The sequence below is a fragment of the Ochotona curzoniae genome, unplaced genomic scaffold (assembly GCF_017591425.1).
Source record: "Ochotona curzoniae isolate NIBS_2020 unplaced genomic scaffold, NIBS_Ocur_1.0 scaffold_2587, whole genome shotgun sequence".
NCBI classification, from domain to species: domain Eukaryota; kingdom Metazoa; phylum Chordata; class Mammalia; order Lagomorpha; family Ochotonidae; genus Ochotona; species Ochotona curzoniae.
The window spans coordinates 21,772,544-21,784,831 of NW_024467096.1; the positions used below are offsets into that span (position 1 = coordinate 21,772,544).

Sequence of the window (12,288 nt, forward strand, 5' to 3'; positions counted from 1 at the left end):
AAGAAAAAATAGAAATGAACCATTAGGTTGCAGGAAGCCTGGGCTGCTAAAAGGTGAAGCCTAATTAAAGTCATGGGAAGAACATATTTTTTTTAAAGATTTATTTTTATTTTTATTATTTAAGGGGAAAAAAGTATAGACATATATATATACATACATATGTGCATATATGTGTGTGCATATATACATATCTGTGTGCATCCGTACTTATGTGTATACACATCCACATATGTGTATGTACTTTATACTATATACATGTCTAGTGTATGTATACTAATATGTGTATATATACTTACATACATATGCACATATATATAATGTGGAAGCAGTGAGCATAAAGTGAGTATAGTGACAATTTTAAAATCTTGTTTTGATGAAAAGGAACCCTAGTTATTTCAATGTTTTATAATTCATCATCTACTCAGGTATTCAAGCTGCAAATCTAGAGTTATCTTTGACACCTACTCTTTCCTTACCCATATGCTGTCAGATTTGTGTATCACTAACTTTATGATGTGATTTCCTAAACACATCTCAGCTACTTTCTGCTATCACTTTGTCGTCTGTGCCAAGCTACCATCTCTGGGGTCACTGCAACAGCCTCTCCATTGTATTCTCAATAGATGTTTTTGCATTGCTTCATTTTGATCACTGTACTGCAGTCAAATACTGTAACACAGTATCAGTTACTTTTTCAGGTTAATACTGGATAGTTTTTCTTTGCTTTTAAAATAACGAACAGTTAAGGTAAACTTTAAGATCTGGTTCTTTTCTCTCTACCTAGCTTTTTCACCAACTGCACACAGCTTGGGCCTCACCCTGCAACAACATTGACCATCTATCAAGGCATAGTCTCCACCTATCCTCTCTAACACGTTTTGTGATCTCACTGATTAATATTTTGCTGAGTTAGTTCTCAACAGAATGAGAGTAGGATACAGTCAAACTCACACATGCAAGCATGCACACAAGATACACACTCATTAAATGTGAAGCAGTGGCTGTGCCTTGTGTTAGCCTATGCTCATGCTCTTCCTTGCCTAGAAAACTTCCCACTCCTGCTGCTTTCACATTTGCTTTTTTTTTCCTTTTAAGCCTCTTCATGTAGTATCTTTGTTAGCGTCTCTTCAAAGATTCTTTTCTTGAACTCATTGACCACGTTCCAATTTAAAAACCTCTTAGCACTTATTATATTTCTAATCTGTATTCATTTAATTGTGAAAGCAATTTAATTATATTTTTTTTAATCCAGGGTTATAACATTCATGACTCTGTGTGTGTGTGTTGGGTCATTTTTTATGATTTGGCTCAATATTGTAGCATTAATATCCATTGTAGTTACTATATAGTGAATGCTCAATGAATATTTGTTGGATAATTGAATAAATAAAGGAATGCATGCAGACCTGGAAATAAGCATTATAAATTAAAAGATAGGAGAATGGAGAATGGGTTAAGAAAGTTAATGTGGGCATTTGAACATATTTATAAGCCAAAGCAAAGAATCTTTCTCCACCAATCACACTAAACAGCAGCACATATTGGAAATAAGTAATGTAGTCAAGACTACTGTTCATACAGACATACAAATCACAGCAATTCTTTCTACCATTCTGGTTTTTGTCCTTACTAAATCCACTTGTCAATGGGAAATAGACCTAGAAAGTTAAGAAACAGGTTATAATAGATATTTCCTAGTGGGTTTTTCTTTGTTTAAGAGCAGTTACTTTTTTTCCACAATGAAAAAGATTTTCTCAAAATTGATAATATATTGCTTACATCTTTCTCATATGTTAGATGAAAATTTTATTTCTTGGGCCCGGCGTGGTGGCGCAAGTGGTTAAAGGTCCTCGCCTTGCACACCCAGGATCCCATATGGGCGCCGGTTCTAATCCCGGCAGCCCCGCTTCCCTTCCAGCTCCCTGCCTGTGGCCCGGGGAGACAGTCGAGGACGGCCCAAAGCTTTGGGACCCTGCACCCACGTGGGAGACCCGGAAGAGGCTCCTGGCTTCGGATCGGCATAGCATCGGCCGTTGCGCTCACTTGGGGAGTGAATCATGGGACGGAAGATCTTCCTCTCTGTCTCTCCTCTCTGTATATCTGCCTTTCCAATAAAAAAATAATAAAATAAAAAAAAAAGAACTTGCATTGAAAATTTTATTTCTTTCAACTATTCTTTTGATTTCCTCCAAAAGAGAAATGGGTCTAAGACTGTTCCATTTTTACTTTCTTAAAACCAACAGTCATCTTGAGGTATTTACACAGAGTATCACAAATCTGGGTCCAAATACACACAGGATCAAATAAAACCACTAAGAAGCAAAGTTAAAGCAGTCATTGAGCATCCTGAGAGAGCAAAAGGAAATGACCTAATCCTGAGATAATTGGACATTCTTCTGAATATCATAAATTTTTCCCTCATTTTTGAATTTCTTCATTTGGAATATGTAAGAAAAGGGTAATAATAAATTTCAAAGATAACCAATCATTCCAATACTCTGGTTTCTCTTCAGATCCAAAAAAATCTTTTGCCTTTTATCAATCATTCTCAAATTACTACAGAAGTACAATCCCTCCATGGTCGTTCTAGTTCAGCTGGATAGAACGACACACTCTCTACCCGGTCTGAAATGTTGAGGTGCAAAAGTAAACTCAAGGCATTCAGGAATTATCAGCAAGATTGATGAAGTGCTTCTCTCTCCTTCTCATAGAATACCTTTTGCAGCTTGTCCAGGATGGTTCTCTGCATCTGATGCCCAGTTAGATTCCAGATTTACATTAGAATTACTGGCTATTTTTAACTTCCTAAGCCTTTCACTGTGAAAGATATTTCACCTCTGTGGCTAAGAGTTAGAGAGCCAGGCGCTTGACCTTTACTAGTTTTCTAGAGAAAAATTTAATGACAGAAAGTCCTTAAAAGTCTGACCAAATCAAATTCATTATTTATAAGGTCTCAAACGATGTCACAAAGCCCAGTGGAATCCCAGACACACGGGGTAAAGGAAGTGTTTTCTTCTGAGAAATGTCCCAGTTGGATCCTCCTTTGCGGAATGCTGTGTGGAATGATTTTGGAAATCATTCAGATGACAGAAATGTCTGAGTCATAAGACCTATGGCAGCATCGGCACTCATAAATGCCTTTTTCCTTGTCATGGCATACCAGCCTGGTCTATACCACAGTGGGCAAAGGAAGAGACTCAATGGAATCAAGATCGGTAAATCTCATAGAAACCTACATCTCCAGGTCAGCTGCACATTAATTAAGATAAGATGTTTTCCTAATTTTACTAATACAGATTTGCCTCAGGGATAGGGTAAATACGAGAGTGTATATTAATCACAAAGTTATTTAAAAGTCATCATACATATTTCATGTAACTATTCACTTGAGAGTTGTGAAAACATATTATCTGTTCTCAATAAATATGTAACATAATTATCCTAGCTAAAAATTATACTTTAAAATTCAATTATATATTTTATTTCTCTCTCCTGTCTCCTTCTCCCTCTCCCCCCACCTGATTTCTATCCCCCTCTGTCACTTTTTCCTTCTTTTCCATTCGCTGATTTGCTTCCAAATGTCTGCAATGGACAAGACTGGGCAGAGTCTGTGGTTCAACCCAGGTCTCTCATGATGTTTAGGTGTTTAGCTGCATCCTCCCATGAGTTGAGCTGGCAAGAAGCTGACACCGGAAGCTGGAGCTGAGCACAGAACCCAGATATACTGACACAGAGGCAGCTTCACTGTAACAGCGAGGCTAAATGCCCAACCCTACCTCAATACTTTTACTACTCATTGAGTAGGTGTGTTAAAAACTGAAAGCTGCTGGTTGTGGCTTAAGTTCCACACTCAGGAAAATACCAAGGTGACAGAGAATCTGCGTGTGGTTCATCTAATATTTTGCCTCTTTCATACAAATGCTGGCAAATGTATGCCAAAGCTTTCCTCCCCAGCGTTATAAGCATCTATTTCTTCTTTCCTAAGGAGTCTCAGACTTGACATTTTGAGAGTGTTTTTTTTTTTTCCCCTCTCCCCTTCCCCTAACTGAAATTCTCACCCAGGCTCATCTGTCACCTTGACTTTGATGAGGAGGGGATTTGGGTGTTTGCTGTTTGAGCTGTCAGCCTCAAAGTCAGCTTCGATGGAAGGTCTCACCATGTACTTTAGGAAGATAGGGTAGGGTTTGTGGGCAGACAGCAGAGAGGAAGGGAGCAGAAAGCAGGCAAAAAGGGCATCTGATCTGGCCCCAGGAATAGAGAGAGAAAAGGTGAGAGGACAGGTGAATGCTAGCTTAGTAAGCACATCATGGGTTCAGGGCTTTTTTCGTGTAAAACTGCTCCTCTTAGCACTCTGGGTCTGGGATGTATGAATTATTTTCCCAACTGGTTTTTACTCTCCTTTAGTCAAACTGGACACTGAAATCTAGTACAGATATCAGTGATTCATTCATGAAACACTTATAGAACATTAAGTACTGCCAGGCTCTGGAAATTCAATGATGACAAGAACTCTGTCCTTAACCTCTAGAGGCTACAATTTAATGGGGAGTCAGGGGCATGCAGATTATTGAATAAACCATCACAGCATTGCAATAAAGCCATTGAAGAATTATGCACACGGCACCCTTGGAACCAAAAGGACCAACATTTTACAAACATCAAAATTAAAATCCAGTCTTAAAATCAGTGTTGTTCTAGTGACAATGCATTTTTGCGCTTCTGGAGATAAACACTTCTGTTGGGCTCACTCGCACTTATAGAAGTCGATGTATGGATTGATAGTGTATTAAATAATAAATCAACAAAAGCAGCACAATCCAAGCCTTATGAGTCTGAAATCTTAACAGTTCCTGGGTGCAGAATTAAATTCATAATTGAACCTAGGTAGTAATTAGCTTTTTGAGTTTCCTATTTGTGAAACTATAGGGCCCAATCTATTTATGGAACAATTACATAAAATACCCTTTGAATTCAGAAATTATAAGTATTAAGCAAGAAGACTTGATGAGGCTAATTGCCAATTTCATTCATGCTGTACACTGAAGTCATGTTTTATGATTGTCCATTCTTTTGATCAGTATCTCAGCAGTGTAACCTGTGTAGCTACTGACAGGTTAAAAACGTAGATGGGAACTGACAATATCAAGGAATGACACAGACTGAAATTTTATCTCGGGGACCTGCGTCTATAAAATTGGGTCTGGTATCTGAGAGAGGCAGACATTTTTTTTTTTTTTCTGGAATTGCTCTTTCATTTACTATCCAGTAACAAATGTGAAAATGTCATACATTTCAGGAAAATACGTTTTTGGTCTGATCAAATGCTGTAAAACTGTTTGATACGTTGATGCTAATGACTTTAAAATGCTATCTAGTAAATGAAATTGGAGGCACAGAATGGCAAAAACTGGAAACTAAAGAAAATCTTTCAGCCACATCTTTCAGTGTCATGATATAAAAATTAACATTCAGTTGAGTCTTAGATAACGGTAAATACAAATAGGGGATATGTGTTATGCACTTAATTTGTATCTAAAATGGTGCAACAGCTAGGCACAGACTTATCCAATATTTATAGCCCCCTGAGTGACGTACTTTTACTATCTGCATTTCCACTGAGCACAGGGTGGCCCAGCTAGGAAAAGCCGGCAGGACTGGGGATCACACCAATGTATTCATGTTGTGAAGCTGGGAGCTCTGTGCCCCCTTATCATGCATGTCTGAAGGCTGAGGTTTTTGAACCTGCAGTTTTTTATTAATCGGAATTGTTTCACGGGAGTTTGAGCAGAAACTTTATGTTGAAGAAAGGAGAATGTTGAGCTGAAGTGTTATTCTAGGAGAAAGAAAAAAAATCTCTTCCTCAGATTATCCTGTTAAATACTTTCCAAATCACTGGCAGCCTTTAGGTACTGAGACTCTGACATCCTGGTTATCAGGGAAAGTAAATTTTGAAGACTTTCTAGCTCTTTGACCTTGAACATGTCAATCAAATTTTCTCCACCTTATTTTCGTGTCTATTTAATTGGAAGTATAAAGTCTGCCTCTAAGGCAGTGAGGTTATTGATCAGTATTATCTCACTCCTATTGCCATGCAGGCTATTGGGACGCGTATCTTGAAAAAAGCATCATTCAACTCGGCTTTACCATCCCTTCTGTCATAACCAGGCAGAGCAGAAATAATGCTTGTCTTTTTCCAATGTCCTTTGTATAGGAGATCTATGAAGATATCCTTTTCGAAATAGAAGTCATCTTTTTGGATAAGATCAAACTTAAGCAAGTTGAATTTTTATTTGCTTTGACACAGATTGGAAACAGTGTTGTGATTTTTTCTCCTGTATAATGAAGAGAAAATATTTTTCTTAATAAATACCTTTGATTTTCTGAAAGGTATTCAGTGTTTTTCTATTTGGAAAAAAATAACACTGACTCCTAACTTTTAGGTTGACAATTTTATGCTTGGAATCTACCCTGATTATGGATTTTGGGGAAAAAAACATTAAATTCCTATACCTAGGAATTAGTTGCTTCAATTGACAATTGCTTCTTGAGTATCTGTAGCATTATAGGTGCTACTCTAGGCGCTGCAGATACTTTTAGGGAACAAAGCAAAATTACTGGCTTTTATAGCATTTAAAATGTTCTCCCATAAGGGAGATAGACAGTTAACACTCGGCATATGATACATTGGGGATAACATGGTATGCAATTAAGAAAAACAAAGCATTGGTCAGGGAAAAAGAAGTGTGTGGGGCTTGGGGACTGGATTGGTGGTATGGAGTGATTTGAAGAATGGTTTTGTGAAAATTCTTCTATATCAGAGGCATTTAGGAGACACCTGAAAAAACGCAAAGCGTTAAACCAAGTGACTATTCAGAGGTAGAATTTTCTGGGGAGTAGGCAGAGCCAACTTAAAACCCTGAGATTCAAGAGTAACAAGTCCATGAAATACCCAGTAGAATGAAAGAGCATTGGGAAGGAAAGTAGAGAGGTGGTGGGAGAAGCCAGGGATGACGCAGATAACTCCAGGTCCTAGAGGGGCAATGTTCAGCTGTGATTTTAGCTGCAGTTACATGGGAAGACAATGGGGGGGGGGGTGTTGAACAGAAGATATAGTTTAACTTCACTTTTGAAATGACCACTGGAGTTGGACACAGAAGTGGCTGTGTGTATGAGAGCAAAGGAAGGTAGAAACAAGAGAGCAGTCATAGAAACAACGCAATCATGTGAGGGTGAGTGATAATTGGCCTCGACAATAATAAATAACTGAATTTTAGATAAAGCTTGACATTGTAAAGACAATGGAATTTTCTATTACATGGGAGAGGAATAAAATATTTGGGGAGATTGCCATGATTTTTGTGTTGGGCAAGAGGAATAGTAGAAATTCTATTTGCATACATGAGGAAGATGTGAGGGCATTTTGCGCAGAAACTTAGAGATTTGATTTTGAACATACTAAGTTTGGGGTGTCATAAGTCACTGAAGTGCAAATGTGAATAAGTAATTAGACATGTCAGTATAGAAGTTAAAGTCTAAGTTAGGTATTAGAATTTGTGATTTTTTGGGGGTGGGCATAGTAGCTCAGTGAGTTTAGCCACCTTTTGAGATGTATTGCATATCTAAGCAGTCATTCAAGTCCTACCAAAAGCATTTCTGGGATTTTAATTTTCTGCTAATGCATCCTTGGCAGCAGCATACGATGGCTCAAGTGTTTAGGCCCCTGTTTATCCATGAGAGAGACCTAGATGATGTGCCTAGCCCTAACCTGGTTTAGCTCCGGTGTTGTACACATTTGCGGAATGAATAAAGCAAAAGAATGATTTCTCACTGTCTTTCTCTTTGCTTGTATCACTGCCTTTCAAACAGATGAATATAAATACAGAACATGAAAAAGAATCTGTGTAAGTTCTGCATACTGGAATGGACTCAGTAGAGGTTTCTTTGTAAATAAGGAGCGTTCACTCTTGGACATTCCATTGTGTAAAGATTTAGTAGATAATGAAGAACCAACAAAGGCTAAAAAATTCGCTATTATGCAATGCAAAGGTATCTTGCAAATACACAGAGAATCTGCTGTTCAGCAAACAGTTAAGACGGAGGAGTCAGCCGCTAAGAAGGGGTAACAAAGTTTTTCACAATTCATCTAGACACAGAAAAAACAAGGAATGTGATGGAGAGTGGCACTTCTTCGGGACAAAGGACTTTGTAAATTACAGTGAGGATAGAAGTACTTTATGGGAAGGGAGAGGATGATAAAAAAGAACAACCTGTTTGAAAAAGGCTCACAGATAAACATTTATGCAAGTCTTCTAGTGAGTATTAACAAATATATGCTCTTTGAAAATGAGGTAGCATCTTATGAATAGGTAAAGGGATGAAAATGAACCAATCACATTAAAATGAGATAGCTGTTGTTAACATTTGGCTCAACTATTTCTAGTTTTTTTCTCACATCTACAAATTTAGGATTTTATTGCATATACTTTACTGAAGTCTGCTTTTTATTTGATATAATGACAGGAACATTATTTTTTCATCATATTTTCATGAGTGAAGGAGATGATCAAAGAGAAGACTAAGTACTTTGAGAAATGTCAGCTCTGATATCTTCCAATAAAAGGGGATGTTGATTACATGTGTGCCTGAGAGAGACAAAACAAGCATAACTCTGGATTCTTAAGTGTTTTTGGTGACTGATACAGTGGCTGTACTTTTGATGGAGAAAACAAGACCAACTAAAGCTTTGCTTGTTCTTATATTAGGGTGGATTCAAGATTTGCTTCCTGTTTAGGTGGAGAGTCTTTTTTTTTTTTTCATTACTAGAGATAGCAGAAACTGAAAAGGATGGATATCTGAAAATGTTTGGATTGCTATCTACCAAAATAAGCAATGAATTAATTTGTGACTCAAAGTGGATTGTTTTAGCCAAATTATTTGCCTGGTATTCCCCATATCTTACGAAGAGAAAAGCAACCACTGATTTCTCCCTAGTATTTTTCACATAATTGAGGTACATTTTAGAGATAAACAAATCCTGATGCTTCAGGAATTAATACAGGAACTTTTCCTCCCAGACCTGTGACAATTCATTTGTTTATCAGTAAAGTGTTATGATCATAGTCATAGCAAAGTTTTCCTACTGTCTATAAGACACTGTCTCCATAGTAAAATCTTGATGAGATGAGATTAAGGAGTATTGGTAAGACAAGAGTCAGTGAAAAGTTCATTTAAATTTTACAGAATTAATGAAGACACTAGGACTTAACAGCCATTTGCAAATTTCTGACAACAGTATGTAAAATGTATCTGTATTTTTCTGTGTATGTTTTGAGGTCTCTCTGTAAATGGACTCTAACTGGTGAGTTCAATTGGCTGGAGAATAGGACTTTACAAGGTCAAGGTCGTAGATTCTACTGGCCACACACAAGTAGAAAACTATGTCATAGCCATCAGTTACATCAGGAATTCTATACTGTCAATCCAGGAATATGTGCTATGGTCACATACAGATCAGCCTGAGGGTTCAAATGGCTCAGGAATATCCACCACACCACCAGGAAAAACAAAGACATAACTTGGAGCACAATCTTCACCCACTGTGGGGTAGTGATTTCAACTTTGTGTATGAATGTTAGCATCCACACAGAAGCACAGGAATGTACACACTCAGCTGCCTCCTGGAATATCAAATGCTCCACTTAGCCTTAATTGGAATATTTGGCTGAAAACAAATACACAATAATTGCCTTTTGCTTGTATTTCTACTTACTACTTCATTAATATGGAAGTTTTAGATGCATTTGGTGAATATTGCATTCTTTAACAAATAGATACTTATTTAATGTATCTTCACCGCTCAGCACAACCAAATCAATGCATTCAAACATGGAGTGTGTCAAAGGTACAAAACAAAATCTTAGAGTTTATGAAGTCCACAACAGGGTAGGGGGTGGGAGGGAACGCAATCGCATAGAGAAATTTCGCTAACTATATCCTTGCTATTTCACACTGAGGGTCATGTGCAATGACAAAGACTGAAACTTGGGCTGTACATCAAGTTGGGGAAACACTGGTTTCTGAACCATGTACTTTTGCTTTAAAATGTTCAGCCTGTGATGTCCTGACATTTGCTTCTCTGACTGAGCTGAACCGATCCCGTATAAAGTACAAAGCAGTCTAAGTTCTGTGGCAAATCTACTCATTATCCACTGGAACCCAACTATGCCTCGCATCTTTCAAGGAGATTGTACTTTTATGCTGATCATGTCAGGGGGGCAGTAGGAGAAAGCGAAAACATCCAGTACGTAACCTCTAACAAATCATCATTTCCATCTGCAGTCTCACAGTTGTTCAAAAGCAAGAGCAGAAGCACAGAGAAAGCCCGTTCTCTCGGTGTAAAACTTGCTCTTAACACAACCCTTCGTGCAAGCATGCGGACCAGCATTCCAATATGCAACATGAAAGAAGGCACCTGCTTTGCTTTTAGAACACATTAAAACTGAAATAGTTCTTTAGCAGGGAAATCTGTTGTGATCTTCCAATGCACCCCCCCCCCCTTTAAAAATTAGGCTTTGGCTATCACAGTACATTGACTGCAGGAATAAAATATGTATCTAACAGGTTTCAAGACTGAAGCTTCATCTTTATTTTTCTTGGACCTTCATGCTTCCCACCTACCTAAGTCTTCACTCAACCCTACCAGTAGCAGTACTGGCTTCAGAGATAAGAAAACTGTTTTCTCTGTGACCTCTAAGCATTCTACTCCACTGGAAAAGCAACGTGGAATGCACACTCGGCAGCCTACAAGCCTGGAACCAGTTCGTCCTCTAGGCATTTCTGCCATCAAACCCAACACCTAGTGCGGTGTGTTTTGCTCTAAGCAGACAATCTCCCACTCCCCTTGCTCTCCCCTTCCTCCTCCACCGGGCACCTGGCTGCAATTCGCGATCCGCACAGCACAAACAAAAAGCACGAAACAGCAACAGATTCCTTTGTTTTACATGCAAATCCTACCTCCGGTAGTTGTCACATCTTCCTCAAAAGCCACGCTTAATTTTTAATGACAGCGATCCGGTACGGTCCTTCAAATAGCCACTGGTAATCATTGTTACCTCTCCTGCCTACAGCCTTTGTGGACCATTAATGTCACAATCCTTGTTAACTCATAGCTTTAATACTATCTGCTCAAAATGTCTGAAAGAGTTTGGAAGGACAATAGGAGTGACAGGCACGCTAGACAGCCATGCTTAAAATTAGTTATCCGAAGCTCCGTGGAAGCTGCTTCATACTGTTTTTAAAGCGTGCAGGAGGTAGGATTTATTAGCCTATGATAGGCATGCTGTTTCTGTTTTTATTAAATACTGTAATAGGCTGTCTGTTAGCAATGCTGTGATAGGTCCAACATCACTTCCCCACTGCTTTCGAATTCTCTTATTAAAAAGGGAGCGAGGGCTCAGACTCCCTTCACATCACCCGACACCACCCTCCCCATCGGATCAGGTTTCCGAATCCTCTTGAGCAGGAGAACTCGTGCAAATTTGTGCTTCTACATGAAAAGTGATCTGCAGAATAACACTCTCAGGATTCCCCAAAGAATTCTCTTGCTCTCAGCAAGGGACTTCTGCTCCTCCTAGTTACAAAAATAAGCATTCTCTAGTGTGAGGTAAGCAAATACATTCAAAGAGGAAAAGTTGGCAATGTTAACGAAGTGTGACTTGAGGTACATATTTGCACAAAGCCTACAATTTGGTATTAAATTGAATGGATGGATCAGCGAGCGGAGTAAGTGATTATCTCATGCTGATTTACAAAGTGCTTTGTTCCCTTTGAAACTGCCTTGCGCCTTACACTGCCATCAAGACGGAAGGAGTGCCCAGTCACTGGAAATGACAGGGGTGTGTAAACTGGCTTGATCAGCTTTGGATAGACATGAGCAGAAAATACAAAAGTGGAAGTTCCTACCTTTGGCCAGAGGGGAGGGTGTGATGTGGTTAAACATGCTAATCTGAAAACTTGTCAGCACCGTTTCAAATAGGCAATCAGATAAAAAGTTCTTGGTGGCTCACAGTAACAGAGGATTGTTTTATACACCAACTACTCAGATTTAGTCCTTTTCTTTGCTTCTCTCTCCTCCTGCTACCTCAGGAACAACAGTTATGTATTAGTTACTATGGAAACTGAGTGGTCCACTCTAGGGGAGGGGCTTAGTGAGGGCAGCAGATGTCATATGCATGGAAATCTACTCTACTGGTTTAATGAATTGAAAATGAGCAGTGATTAACAAGCAAG

The 12,288-nt window shown here is 38.7% G+C and overlaps 1 protein-coding gene across 1 annotated transcript in view; it reads right to left on the minus strand.

The window, feature by feature from the left end:
• The window catches only part of KCNMB2 (potassium calcium-activated channel subfamily M regulatory beta subunit 2), a 254,736-nt gene extending 243,447 nt beyond the window's left edge, over window positions 1–11,289 (minus strand). The window contains exon 1 of the mRNA XM_041002848.1: window positions 11,014–11,289. The gene's annotated coding sequence lies outside the window, so the exon portion shown is untranslated. The remainder of the gene's footprint in view (window positions 1–11,013) is intronic.
• Window positions 11,290–12,288: the final 999 nt, after the last annotated feature.